Here is a 12,571-nt window from a genome sequence, read left to right on the forward strand (position 1 = left end):
ACCAAAGAACCCGGCCTAGCCGGATGAACACCTATCTCTCTATCTCTTTTACGCTTTTATTATTTTGCATTTTCCAATAGTTGTGAATACTTTACCACACCAACTGACAGTGATCTTGCATATTGATATTCGATTCGTTTGACAAGTGTACACCACCTGACCCTATTTACAACCAATAGAAATATACCCTGTCATAAGGTACATTCGCAAGTCATCTCTGAGGTGCACGTTTAGTAAAGTGATCGTCGCATTAGCCTATTAAGACAAGGACCAGAGAACCCGGCCTAGCCGGATGAACACCTATCTCTCTATTCTTTTACGCTTTTATTACCTTGCATTTTTCAATAGTTGCGAATACTTTACCAAACCGAATGACAGATGTCTTGATAATTACTAAGAATAGTTACTTCAATGTTTAAGACTTAAATCTTTGATGCTTGAAAGTACAAATATTAATATTCTTGATATAGATATTAATACACGTACTAAGATTCCTTTTCCTATTCCACATTATTACCAATTCTCTTTCAGTATCGTTTAATTACAATTATAATTGACACAACGCTTAATTAATTAACAGGTGAAGGGCATTCTCGTATAGATTAACCTTTCATCTCGTCTCTAACTCTTTAACACGTAAATCACGACTTAAACGTGAGTCACACTCAATTACTTTTGATTATTTAACTATCTCAGTTCTATAAAACATATTATTCATATAAATTTATTTAACCATTAGATGGTCTTTCCCTTCCGAAGGAAGAATCAAATTGATCGTGACGAGCAACGTCTCCATAGACTACGCGAACGTAGAACAAGAAGACCCTTAAATCTTAATGTCCAAATTTATCCAACACGAATAATCGTACGATCCCCTTCTCCAGACGTTTACTCGCCAATTAATAATATTCCCCCTTACATTGATTATTCTCATCCGCAATTTCCGGAGCCTTTACCGTTAGAATCAAATACGTTAATAACGAATCCTAATCATCATTTCTTACCCGATCCAGAATATTATATCCCAAATCAAAATCAACAAATTACATCGCCAGAATACGATTCCATTTTACAATTTAATCACGAACAAAACTTTAATATTCTTGACGAGGATACCGTGAACCTCACATCCGACGGCACTCGTAACTTCATCTCAGAAGAAGCTCAGGACGACTTTACTTCTTTTATTACTTACCTCATTCAGCCTAATAATTCGGAACAGGAGCTTAGCAATATTGTAACTCAATTTCAAGCTCCTCACGAACCACGTCAGGACCAATAAAATTTATATCAATAGAATGGTTTTATAAATAAATAAACGACATTGTATTTGCAAAATATCTTTATTTATCGACCCGACCCGTCAGTTTCCTTCTCTGTCCGATACTCTCAATCGAATCTCAAGCTCTCTGCTTCCCTGGGTATAGCCGGCCTAGCAGGTTGCCCATAAAACAAATAGAGAGCAGCTTCTTAAACGTCCACCGAGGTAGACGCGAGAGAAGACCGTCTTGTGCAAAAGGTAATTTATCGCCAGATGAATTATTGGACGTAACACTCTGTAACAGAGTATGGAGTTCAACAATAGATACCAATAACTTTCCGACCACGACGCCTGCCGCCGCCCAACATTTTAGTGAACGACCCTCGCTGCACGCACTACCTCCAAGTACGAGCCGACACGATCAAGAAAGTGCTACTAAAGGTAAGTGAAATTCACGTTAACCTAAGGAATCGCGCGTGTTAGCAAATTCAGAGACGCTTCTACCACGTGGAAGAGAACATTCTAGATAAATCTCCGACGCATTTTTCCTCTTTTCCAACGTCACTGCGGAAGCTATAAAAAAAAGGTCGGGCTATAAAACTAGGGTCGACCACCACATGCGGTGCCACCCTCGGAATTCTAACACGGAAAAACGCAAATAGTTCAATCTCTTAAAAATCTTTGTGTCTCAAGAAATAACTTCGTAAATCCGTGCAACAAAGTAGTCATTTAAACAATAATCAATTGAGAACACTTTCGATTCACCGACATACGTTCTTTTACCAACGTTATCGACAATATACCGACATACGTTCTTTTACCGACATTACCGACTATATACCGACATACGTTCTTATACCGACATTACCAACCATATACCGACGAACGTTCTTTTACCAACGGGTTATCGACACCTTACTGGCACCTTACCAGTGTTTTACTGAGCAATTACCGACGGTTTTGCCGACGACTACTAACTTCTCGATAACTGCCGGGTTCACCGAAGATCTACGAGCGAATGACGCATTATCAATTCGATTACGCAACAAGCACAAATGTGCCCACTCACCCTTAGAGACATAACCCCTCCTCTAGAAGTTAATCTCTTTGTACCGTTCGAACCCTTATTCTATTGCCAAGTTGGTGTCGGGTACATCCATTTTGAGACTAAGGCAGCCCTCTGCACTTCATGCTATTCCACCTTACCTAGAGTCTCGAAATTACTTTGGACAAGGATTCGGAAGCATACTCTAATCATAGGCGAAACACCTATCGGAATAAATTGCGGAGTTTGCAACTTCCGACTTACCCTCACGCGAATCGGTGATTTGTGCGAACTTTGTCAGTTTACGTACGAAGATTACTTACGCAACCCCAACGACGTTTCGCATAGAGCAATCGACGAAGCTATCTTTATTACAGTAGAGTCACAGGTAGGTCTCACGCAATAATCCGATCACCTCAGTTCCAGCGCGAATAACCTCAGATCGCGGTTATCCCCGGGGAGAATCGCATAGATTCGCGTACCCGTAATAGCGATCGTGTCTCGTGGAATAAGCCGAGCTCTGCATTCAAATTCTCGCAGCCGCGACCCCACGAGACGTAACAGTATGTAACCCTGTATCCTACCACCTATTAGCGAATTGAATAACGCTAATTCTTCAATACACATTAGAAATTATATCCTGTCAGAAGGTACGTTCGCAAGTCATCTCTGAGATGCACGTTTAGTAAAGTGAACGTCGCATTAGCCTATTAAGACAAGGACCAGAGAACTTAGCCGGATTAGCCCGGCTTAGCCGGATGAACACCTATCTCTCTATCTCTTTTACGCTTTTATTACCTTGCCTTTTCCAATAGTTGCGAATACTTTACTACACCAACTGACAGTGATTTTGCACATTAATATTCGATTCATTTTGGCAAGTGTACCTACCTTATCCTATTTACTACTTATAGAACGATACTCTGTCATAAGGTAAATTCGTTGCTACGATTCTGAGATGCATGTTTAGTAAAGTCAACGTATGCATTAGCCTTTAAGGACCAGAATTCACACGGGATAACCGTGTACTTCTTTAACCTTCCCCGCTTACTCTCTCTCTGCTATACAAACCAAACGAATTATTTTACCAAACCAAATGACAGAGGTCTTGATAATTATTAAGAACTATTATTTCAATATTTAAGATTTTAATTATTGATGTTTGAAACTACACGTATTAATATTCTTGATATAGATATTAATACATATTCAGAATCCCTTTCTTTTTCCACATTATTATCAATCTTAGCTCAATACCATTTAATTACAAGATCGATATCGTTTAATTATAATAATTATTGACACAAAACTTACTTAATTAACAGGTGAAGGGCATTCTAGCATAGATTATCCTTTCATCTCATTCAATTTCATTAACGAGTAGATCACGATATAAACGTGAGTCTTATTCAATCATTGTAATTTATAAAATATTCTCCCCTCTATAAAACATATTCATATAAATTTATCCATCCGTTAGATGGTCTCTTCCTTCCGAAGGAGGAATCAAATTGATCGTAACGAGCAACGTCTCCATAGACTACGTGAACGTAGAACGAGAAGGCCCCTTAATTTACATGTCCAAATTTTTCCCACACGAATAATCATTCGATCCCCTTCTCCCGACGCTTACTCGCCCGTAAATAATCTCTCACCTTCCATCGATTATTCTCATCTGCAATTTCCGGATCCGCCATATTCTGAATCAAATACGAATCATAATTTCTTACCCGATCCCGAATATTATATTCCGGACCCAAGCCGACATATCACATCATCATACAACCCCTCTTTACAACCTCATAACGAACAAGACCTCAACATTTTCGACGAGGACACCGCTAACCTCACATTCAACGACACTCGCGATTTCATCCCCGAAGGAGCTCAGGACAACTTTGCTTCTTTCCTTACTTACCTTAATCAGCCTGACAATCCGGAAGAGGAACTTAGTAATATTATAACTCGATTTCAAGTTCCCCACAAACCACGTCAAGACCAATAAACTTTATATCGGCGTAAAGGTTTTATAAATGAATAAATGACATTATACTTGTAAAATATCTTTATTTATCGACCCGACTCGTCAGTTTCCTTCTCCGTCCGATACTCTCAATCGAATCTCAAGCTCTCGGCTTCCCTGGGTATAGCCGGCCTAGCAGGTTGCCCATAAAACAAATAGAGAGCAGCTTCTTAAACGTCCACCGAGGTAGACGCGAGAGAAGACCGTCTTGTGCAAAAGGTAATTTATCGCCAGATGAATTATTGGACGTAACAATATCATAAAAAGTTGATTAAAATATTTTTCCCAAATGATTATTTAAAATAATTTTTATACATTAATTTTAATATTTTATTTAACTCATTTTATTCTGAAAAATTTAAATTATTCAATAACCAACAAAATTTAATAATCCCTGATACAAAAGGTGCAATTAATTTTTTAGTAATTAAAATTTACTTTTATTTAATTAATTTAAATAAAGTATTACAAATATAAAAGGCTAATAAGAGCAGAAGCAACATCAAGGTTAAACAACTAATTTATTACATTTAATCCATGTATACTGACACAAACAATACAGTTTAAATTAAAACTATAAAAATAGACTCGAAAATTGAAACAAATGAGGAAGCAAACGTTTCGATCCATTTTTTCGGACCTTCTTTAGCGCAGTATAAAAAGCAAAATTAAAGTCAACAAAGTCTAAACGTTTTTAACGTATAAACGTCCCATAAACATATTTAAACGCGGTTACATCAGTACACGAAATAAAACGTCGTAAGATTAATATGACTCGCGCTAAGCCATCACATTTACGTTACTGTGGGAAGCGATCTTCTCTAGTTTTCTGACTACGAGGTTGGCAGGTTTTAAAATATAAAATATTAATCGCATCCTATAAATTAAAATAATTTTCTCAATACACCTCACTAATTATAAGATCCAAAATCAATTGCGTTATAAAACAATAATCTAACACATGGTATTGTAACGTTCAGACAAATTTCAAAATTTCAATCCTTTTTTCAAATTTTTATTCTTTAACATATTAATCATGACAATCTCTAGCCTGCATGAAAAACCGGTATTAACGAATATTTAATCACACATATAATTACTCATAGGTTAAAACATGTCTTCTCACGAATGACAACGAGAATAGCGACTCACTTTTAAATAATATTGAAAGCATAAAAAGCATAATTAATAAAGATGTTCTGCTCTTGATCATTTGTTAGGAAACATAAATAAAAGTTAGAGAATAAGCGCGTCTAAGTAAGACAACAAATGTATGTTCTAACCCTTAAAACACCTTACAAATTGTGTGCGACTAATGCCCCTGTACATCTTACACTATTTATACTTGCGAACCCCTAAGCGCCGTACACATTGCATGTCCATAACCCTTAAAAATACTATACCCGTCGTACGCTCTAATCCCTGAGTGTTTTACACACTTCATACAGCCACGAATATGTAAGACTTTTCTTTAGACGTCACTTTACTGACCAACAAAAAAATACTATACCCGTCGTACGCTCTAACCCCTGAGTGTTTTACACACTTCATACAGCCACGAATATGTAAGACTTTTTCTTTAGACGCCACTTCACTGACCAACACATGACAATATGGAAATCAATATTACCGACCAATAATAAAACAGAAACTTGACCTACCAACTACAGATAAAACTTGCCCACTAATAATAAGGTAGAAAACTACTTTACCGATCGACGACGAATATGAAGACTAACATTACCAACCAATTAAACCTAAGATAAAAATAAGCATGCTTATAGCGAATATGTTATTAACCTTAAAAGCTTTCATGTATTATACACGCCAACTATCCTATATTACATATCAACATGGTTTCGGGAGGTTCTGGGGTTTCACCTATTCAGAACCCCACCCTCGAATGATTACGAATATGTTAATGAAAATTTGCGACAAGGTCATTTTCAAGGTCAAAACTCAGAAAAACCGAAAACAGAACCGACAAACTTTGAGGGGAAATGGAGGACACAAAAACAAACATATTTTGCTAATAATGTTTTGCTTTACTCTGTTTTAATATTATAGGGTACAAAATAGAAATTTTACGATTTTAACGAAAAACAAACATAAAAATTAAATTGATTTCAATTACACATATAATTTCAATCTTTTTTAACTCAATCTATAATACATGTTCAAAAATTCCTCCATTTGCCTCAATACAAAAATGAGAATGTCGAAACATAAATTAACGTATTTTATTTAAAAAATCAACATATTTTAAGGTATAATTAAGTATGAAAACCGCTTTATTATGTGAACACGGAAACATCTAGAAGGTTCTAGAAGGACCGCTAAGAAATATCGCTACTGAGAATACGATGTTACGTCACGTGGGGTCGCGGCTGCGAAAATATGAATGCAGAGCTCGGCTTTTTCCACGAGACACGATCGCTATTACGGGTACGCGGATCTATGCGATCCTCCCCGGGGATACCCGCGATCTGAGGTTATTCGCGCTGGAACCGAGGTGATCGGATTATTGCGTGGGACCTATCTGTGACACTACTGTAATAAAGATAGCTTCGTCGATTGCTCTATGCGAAACGTCGTTGGGGTTGCGTAAGTAATCTTCGTACATAAACTGGCAAAGCTCGCACAAATCACCGATTCGCGTGAGGGTAAGTCGGAAGTTGCAGACCCCGCAATTTATTCCAGTGGGTATTCCGCCTATGATTAAAGTATGCTTCCGAATCTTTGTCCAAAGTAATTTCGAGACTCTAGGTAAGGTGGAGTAGCATGAAATGCAAAGGGCTGCCTTAGTCTCAAAGTGGATGTACCCGATACCAACTTGGCAATAAAATAAGGGTTCAACCGGTACAAAGAGATTAACTTCTGGAGGAGGGGTTATACCTCTAAGGGTGAGTGGGCACATTTATGCTTGCTGCGTAATCGAATTGATAAGGCGCCGTTTGCTCGTAGATCTTCGGTGGACCCGGAAGTTATCGAGAAGTTAGTAGTCATCGGAAAAACTGTCGGTAATTGCTCAGTAAAACACTGGTAAGGTGCCAGTAAAGTGGTGATAACCAGTTGATAAAAGAACGTACGTCGGTATATTGTCGGTGAGGTCGGTAAAAAGAACGTATGCCGGTATATCGTCGGTAACGTCGGTAAAAGAACGTATGTCGGTATATTGTCGGTAACGTCGGTAAAAGAACGTATGTCGGTATATTGTCGGTAACGTCGGTAAAAAAACGTATGTCGGTAAATCAAGAGTGTTCTTAATTGATTATTGTTTGAGTGACTACTTTGGTGTACGGATTTACGAAGTTATTTCTTAAGACACGAAGATTTTTAAGATATTGAATTATTTGCGTTTTCCCGTGTTAGAAGTTCGAGAGTTGCACCGCGTGTGGTGGACGACCCTAGGTTTATAGCCTGACTCTTTTTTTATAGCTTCCGCAGTGACGATGGAAAAGAGGAAAAATGCGTCGGAGGTTTTTCTAGAATGTTCTCTTCCACGTGGTAGAAGCGTCTCTGAATTTGCTAACACGCGCGATTCCTTAGATTAACGTGAACTTCACTTACCTTTAGTAGCACTTTCTTGATCGTGTCGGCTCGTACTTGGAGGTAGTGCGTGCGGCGAGGGTCGTTCACTGGGATGTTTGGCGGCGGCAGGCGTCGTGGTTGGAACGTTATCGGTATGCATTTCCACGGTAGGAGTTCGTCGTTGTTATTATTTTTAATGTTGAAAATGTCCTTGTATTCAGGATCGGCCTGATACTCCACTTTGAGGAATTGAAAATATTCCTCGGTCGCTGATTCACGATAAAGTCGGTTTAGTTTTCGTAATTGATTCTTCCTTCCCGCGCGTCGCGTCTTAGGCATATTGAATTTGATGCATCCCCTGAATGATTACTCAAATAAGAAGAGTTGATATGCGGCGGACCTCACTATCAGTTCCTTATTTTGGCAAATGCTGAGAATGTTAATTCTAACTGTGATGAGCGGTGGTCCGCTCCAGACACAGTTTGAATTGTTCTGAATTCAAACGCCGTATGACAGATCTAAACGCTATCGTATTTTATCATGGGAGTGGAAGTTTTGAAGAGTACTGAACACTGGTTTTCACACATGAATACACTGATTTATTCGTATAGTAGTACAGAATTTTGAGGCTAAAACTTAAAATTAGAATTTAGACTTAGACTTAGAATTTAGATTTTAGAGTTAGGATATTATACTTAGAGTTTGAATTTTAGAATTAGAGTTAGGATTTGGACTTAGAATTTAGAAGTGCGACTATACTGTTTGGTGTCGCGGAAAAAACTGACGAAATTTAGGACTGCTCTAAGGTTCTTCGTTTTGGCGGCTCGGGCCTGCGGTGGCCGGGAGAGAGGGAAAGCTGTCCGGAGTGGGAGATCTCTCAGGAGCCGTGGTGGGAGATTGTTAGGCGCACGGAGCGCCGCGCTGTGTTACTAAACGAAGTAAGGAGTCATGGCCGGCTTGGCTCGCTTTTCAAATAGCGTTTAAGGAACTTGGAGTAAACGAAAAAATTTATACGGCCGGACGTGACAATGAGTACTTAGGTCGGGTTTTTCGGTTTCTCTCATGGTGATAAAATTTAAACGTTTTTCTACCTCCGTTTCTTCACTCACAAGATTACTGCGAATGATTTCGAGGTCTTTTTCCGAAGCCCGTTTTTCACGTTCAAACGCCTCCTTTTGTTGTTGAAGCATTTCGGACTGTTCGCGTAACCGTGCTTCCTTGGCGTGCAGTTGAGTGCAAAGTTCGTCTACCTCTACCTTAGTAAGTTTTTTCTATATATATATATATATATATATATATTGTAACCGTTGATTTTATATTAGTCCGTCGGATCGAAAAGGATCCGATAAATAGGGCCGATGTAAGTGGCCGACGGCACACCTTCAGCGCGGAAAGCGGGAAACTCGCGTAGACACAAAAAATATGTTTAATTGGGCGCCGGGCGCGAGATTCGCGCCACTCTGAAAATTTACAAATCGACAGATGACCTTTATAATCCGTAAATTATCCCAAAAATTTCCGCGACGGCGATAATCGACTCGCTCAAATTGTCAGAGGGTAGAGGGGGGAGTTCGGACGGGAGAGAGAACGGAATTCGAGAGAGGCTATGTAATATCGCTCAAATGTAACAAGCATTAAATATATTTGAACAATGATGAACGAAGATAGACAGAAAAATTAATTGTATAAAAGCTTGAGTGACATGTTAGGTCAAGAAAGAAAAATCAATATTCTTTCGATATACTACGAAGGGAACTCCGTTTTAGTGACGCCGAAATACAAATAAGCGAGGCCGTAATTTGATTCGAACAATATAATGCAGCGTATTTACGGCCGAGACGCGGCGCGTTGTTATTATTCCGCGCCTTTGAGACGACCCGACGCGGTGATATCGGGCGACACGCGGGACCCGGAAGTAAATTCGCACGCCTACGTGTCGAATAATTATTAACGCACGAGATTTAATAAAGTCCGTGCGACGTAATTAATTCTGATGATTCTAGGCAGTACAAAATTTCCGAAAACTCGAGTAGGTCCCGCGCGACTTCCTTTGAGATCGATCACGCCGGTCGTCCCTCGCACAATATTACAAAAAATCAGAAGAATGCGCGAATTATGATAGGCGCGAGAAAGATTACGCTATTTCTTATGCGTGACTCTAGACAATTTTCCATTCTCAGATATAGAAATTCTAATAGACGAGAACAACACAGTAATTACGAGACGATACTTTTATTTTACATTAATGTGACCAAAATCGCGGCGACTGTCAGCGTATCCGCGGGAAAGAGAGCCTTTCGTAATATACGCGTGGGAGAGAACACGCGGTCGGCCGGGCGCCGGGATAAATTCCACGCGAAATAAAACTCTAAATCAAACCTCTCGAAATATCGCGAAAGGACACCGGCGAATCTAATAACCGGCCGCGGCCGCGACACGGGTCTCTCCCGAATACAATACTCACAACAAATCAAAAAAAGAATTTAGCGGTTGTACAAAAGTATAGGGCCGTTCGTCTCACCGGTCGATGGGTCCTTTGATGCTTCGGCATCTACGCGCAGGAACCTCTGCTCTCGAAAACGCTCCGCCAGACAGTGACGAGCAAGAGGCCTGTCGGGATCACGCCGATAATGAATTGGGCATTTTCCACCCGTGGCGCTCCTTATCCTGGCAGGGCCGCCGGGTGCCCCGCGGGGCCCTGCGAATTTGCTTGATGCAAATTTTCTCTCGCCGTTCCTCTGTGCTTCTGCTTTGGGTTCCGTTATTCCTCTTTATTTTCGTCGGGGAGACTCCTATAAGCGCGCCTCTGTGCGATTTCTCTAAAAATCCGCCAGATCGATTGTTTGATCGATGGTGAACTTTCGTACATCCAAAAAGACTGAGGCTCGAGGCAGTGTGTCTCTCGTGCCTCTAGTTTCCGGGGCTCTTTCGCCTCTCGCGAGAGAGTGGCCATCCCCGTCTCTGGTCGGAATCTCTGTGAAAGAAGGAACAATTTACGGCGGTATCCAGGTTCTTAACGGGAGGAGCAATCCAGAAAATCTATGTGAGAATAATATTTACCGGGCGTGATCCGGACTTGGTGGCCTCTGCTCGGTCTTAAATCGTCCTCTTCGTCCTCTCCGTCCTCTCACTCTTTCTTTCTTTCTGTTTCTCCGGTTGAGACACGTACCCTATGCAAAATTGCTCGCCGAAAACGCAAAAATCGCTTAAACAAAAATTATAAATAAAGTAATTCGCGAAACGGATGCGCGGAGCGCATCCTCCGACGCGGTAGAAAACGCAAAAATGATTTTTCGGGTGCTCTCTCTCTCTCAAAGATTGGCGAGAGAGCAAAGGTTCCCGAATTTCCCGCCTTCTTGGCCGGGCCTTCGGCCCTTGTGACGGACAGTAAAAAATGTCACGTCACAATATATATGAAAGCTTTGCGCATGCGTCGGTAAGTGTTGGATGTATGAGGGACGGCGCGACTGGAGAGAGAGAGATAGGGAGAGATGAATAAGAGCTCCACGTGGTTTTCGCTATTGATTTATGTAATATTATATAAGGTTGATAAAGTTGTTGAGTTTATAAAGTTGATAAAATATATTGAGCTAAACTATTGTCGATTAGTGATAAGAAGTAGGAGAGCATGAGCATTTAATTGTCGATTCTCTACATTTTTAGGTTAGTAAACACTTTTGTAAATTGTCTGAAAAAGGAAAACTTCATAAATTAATAAAACTCTACATTTTTAGATGAATCCATTGGTGTTTTGCTTTCCCGAGAGGAAAAAAAACCGAAATCATATTATAAATCGACAATTTTCCACGTTTGTGCAACAGTTTTAAAGAAGGAAGACACATTAATTAACACATACTAATGGAAAGGCTAAGATTCGAGTTGGCGGCGGAAGACCCAAAAAATAACGTGATTGTGGTTAAATCAATCACCAATGAAGAAAACATAAGTTTTAGCGTACCAGATTGCTTACAACCGATGAAATATCACCAACATCTCGTAAGTCTACCAGACTTCAAAAAAGTAAAAAAAACACTTGTAAGGCGCGGACAAACACGAAAAGTATGGTTTAGTTTAGATAAAACCACACTAAGTATTTATAAAGACACTAGTGGAAATATGGTTATAGAAGACTACATTTTGGAAGAGATCCCCAATCTCAAAGAACAACAACAACAACAACAGAGTACACCACAGAAATTAGATGAAAATCTAATAAAAATTCTAGAAAAATTAGTAGAAAAAGAAGGAAGTCAACAAAAATTGAAAAATAATCCTAATTTAAGCAAGGTTTCTGAAAAGTTTGTAATCGACAAGTTTAATGGTAAGAATGTAAGTGTAAATCAATGGTTATTAACATACGAAAGTGAGTGTGACAGATTGGGTATTACAAAAGATATTGAAAAGATTGAAATTTTAAGATTATTTTTAGAAGATACATGCAAAGACTGGTATAGCTCTATGTTAATTAAACATACATTAGACTCAATGTGGAACACTTGGAAGGAAAATTTTCTAGAGACTTTCGCAGACAAAGGATGGTCTCCAAAAATACACGCATTAAATTATAGATTTTTAAGTGGCTCACTTTTAGATTATGCTTTGAAAAAAGAACGTTTACTACTAGAGACAAACAAAAACATATATAAATTAACTCTAATAAACTTGATTGCGGCAGGACTGCCAGCATTTGTAAGAGAAAGAATTGATAGGC

The sequence above is a fragment of the Nylanderia fulva genome, unplaced genomic scaffold, assembly GCF_048542155.1.
Source record: "Nylanderia fulva isolate GAGA-0341 unplaced genomic scaffold, ASM4854215v1 Scaffold89, whole genome shotgun sequence".
In the NCBI taxonomy this organism is placed as follows: Eukaryota; Metazoa; Arthropoda; class Insecta; order Hymenoptera; family Formicidae; genus Nylanderia; species Nylanderia fulva.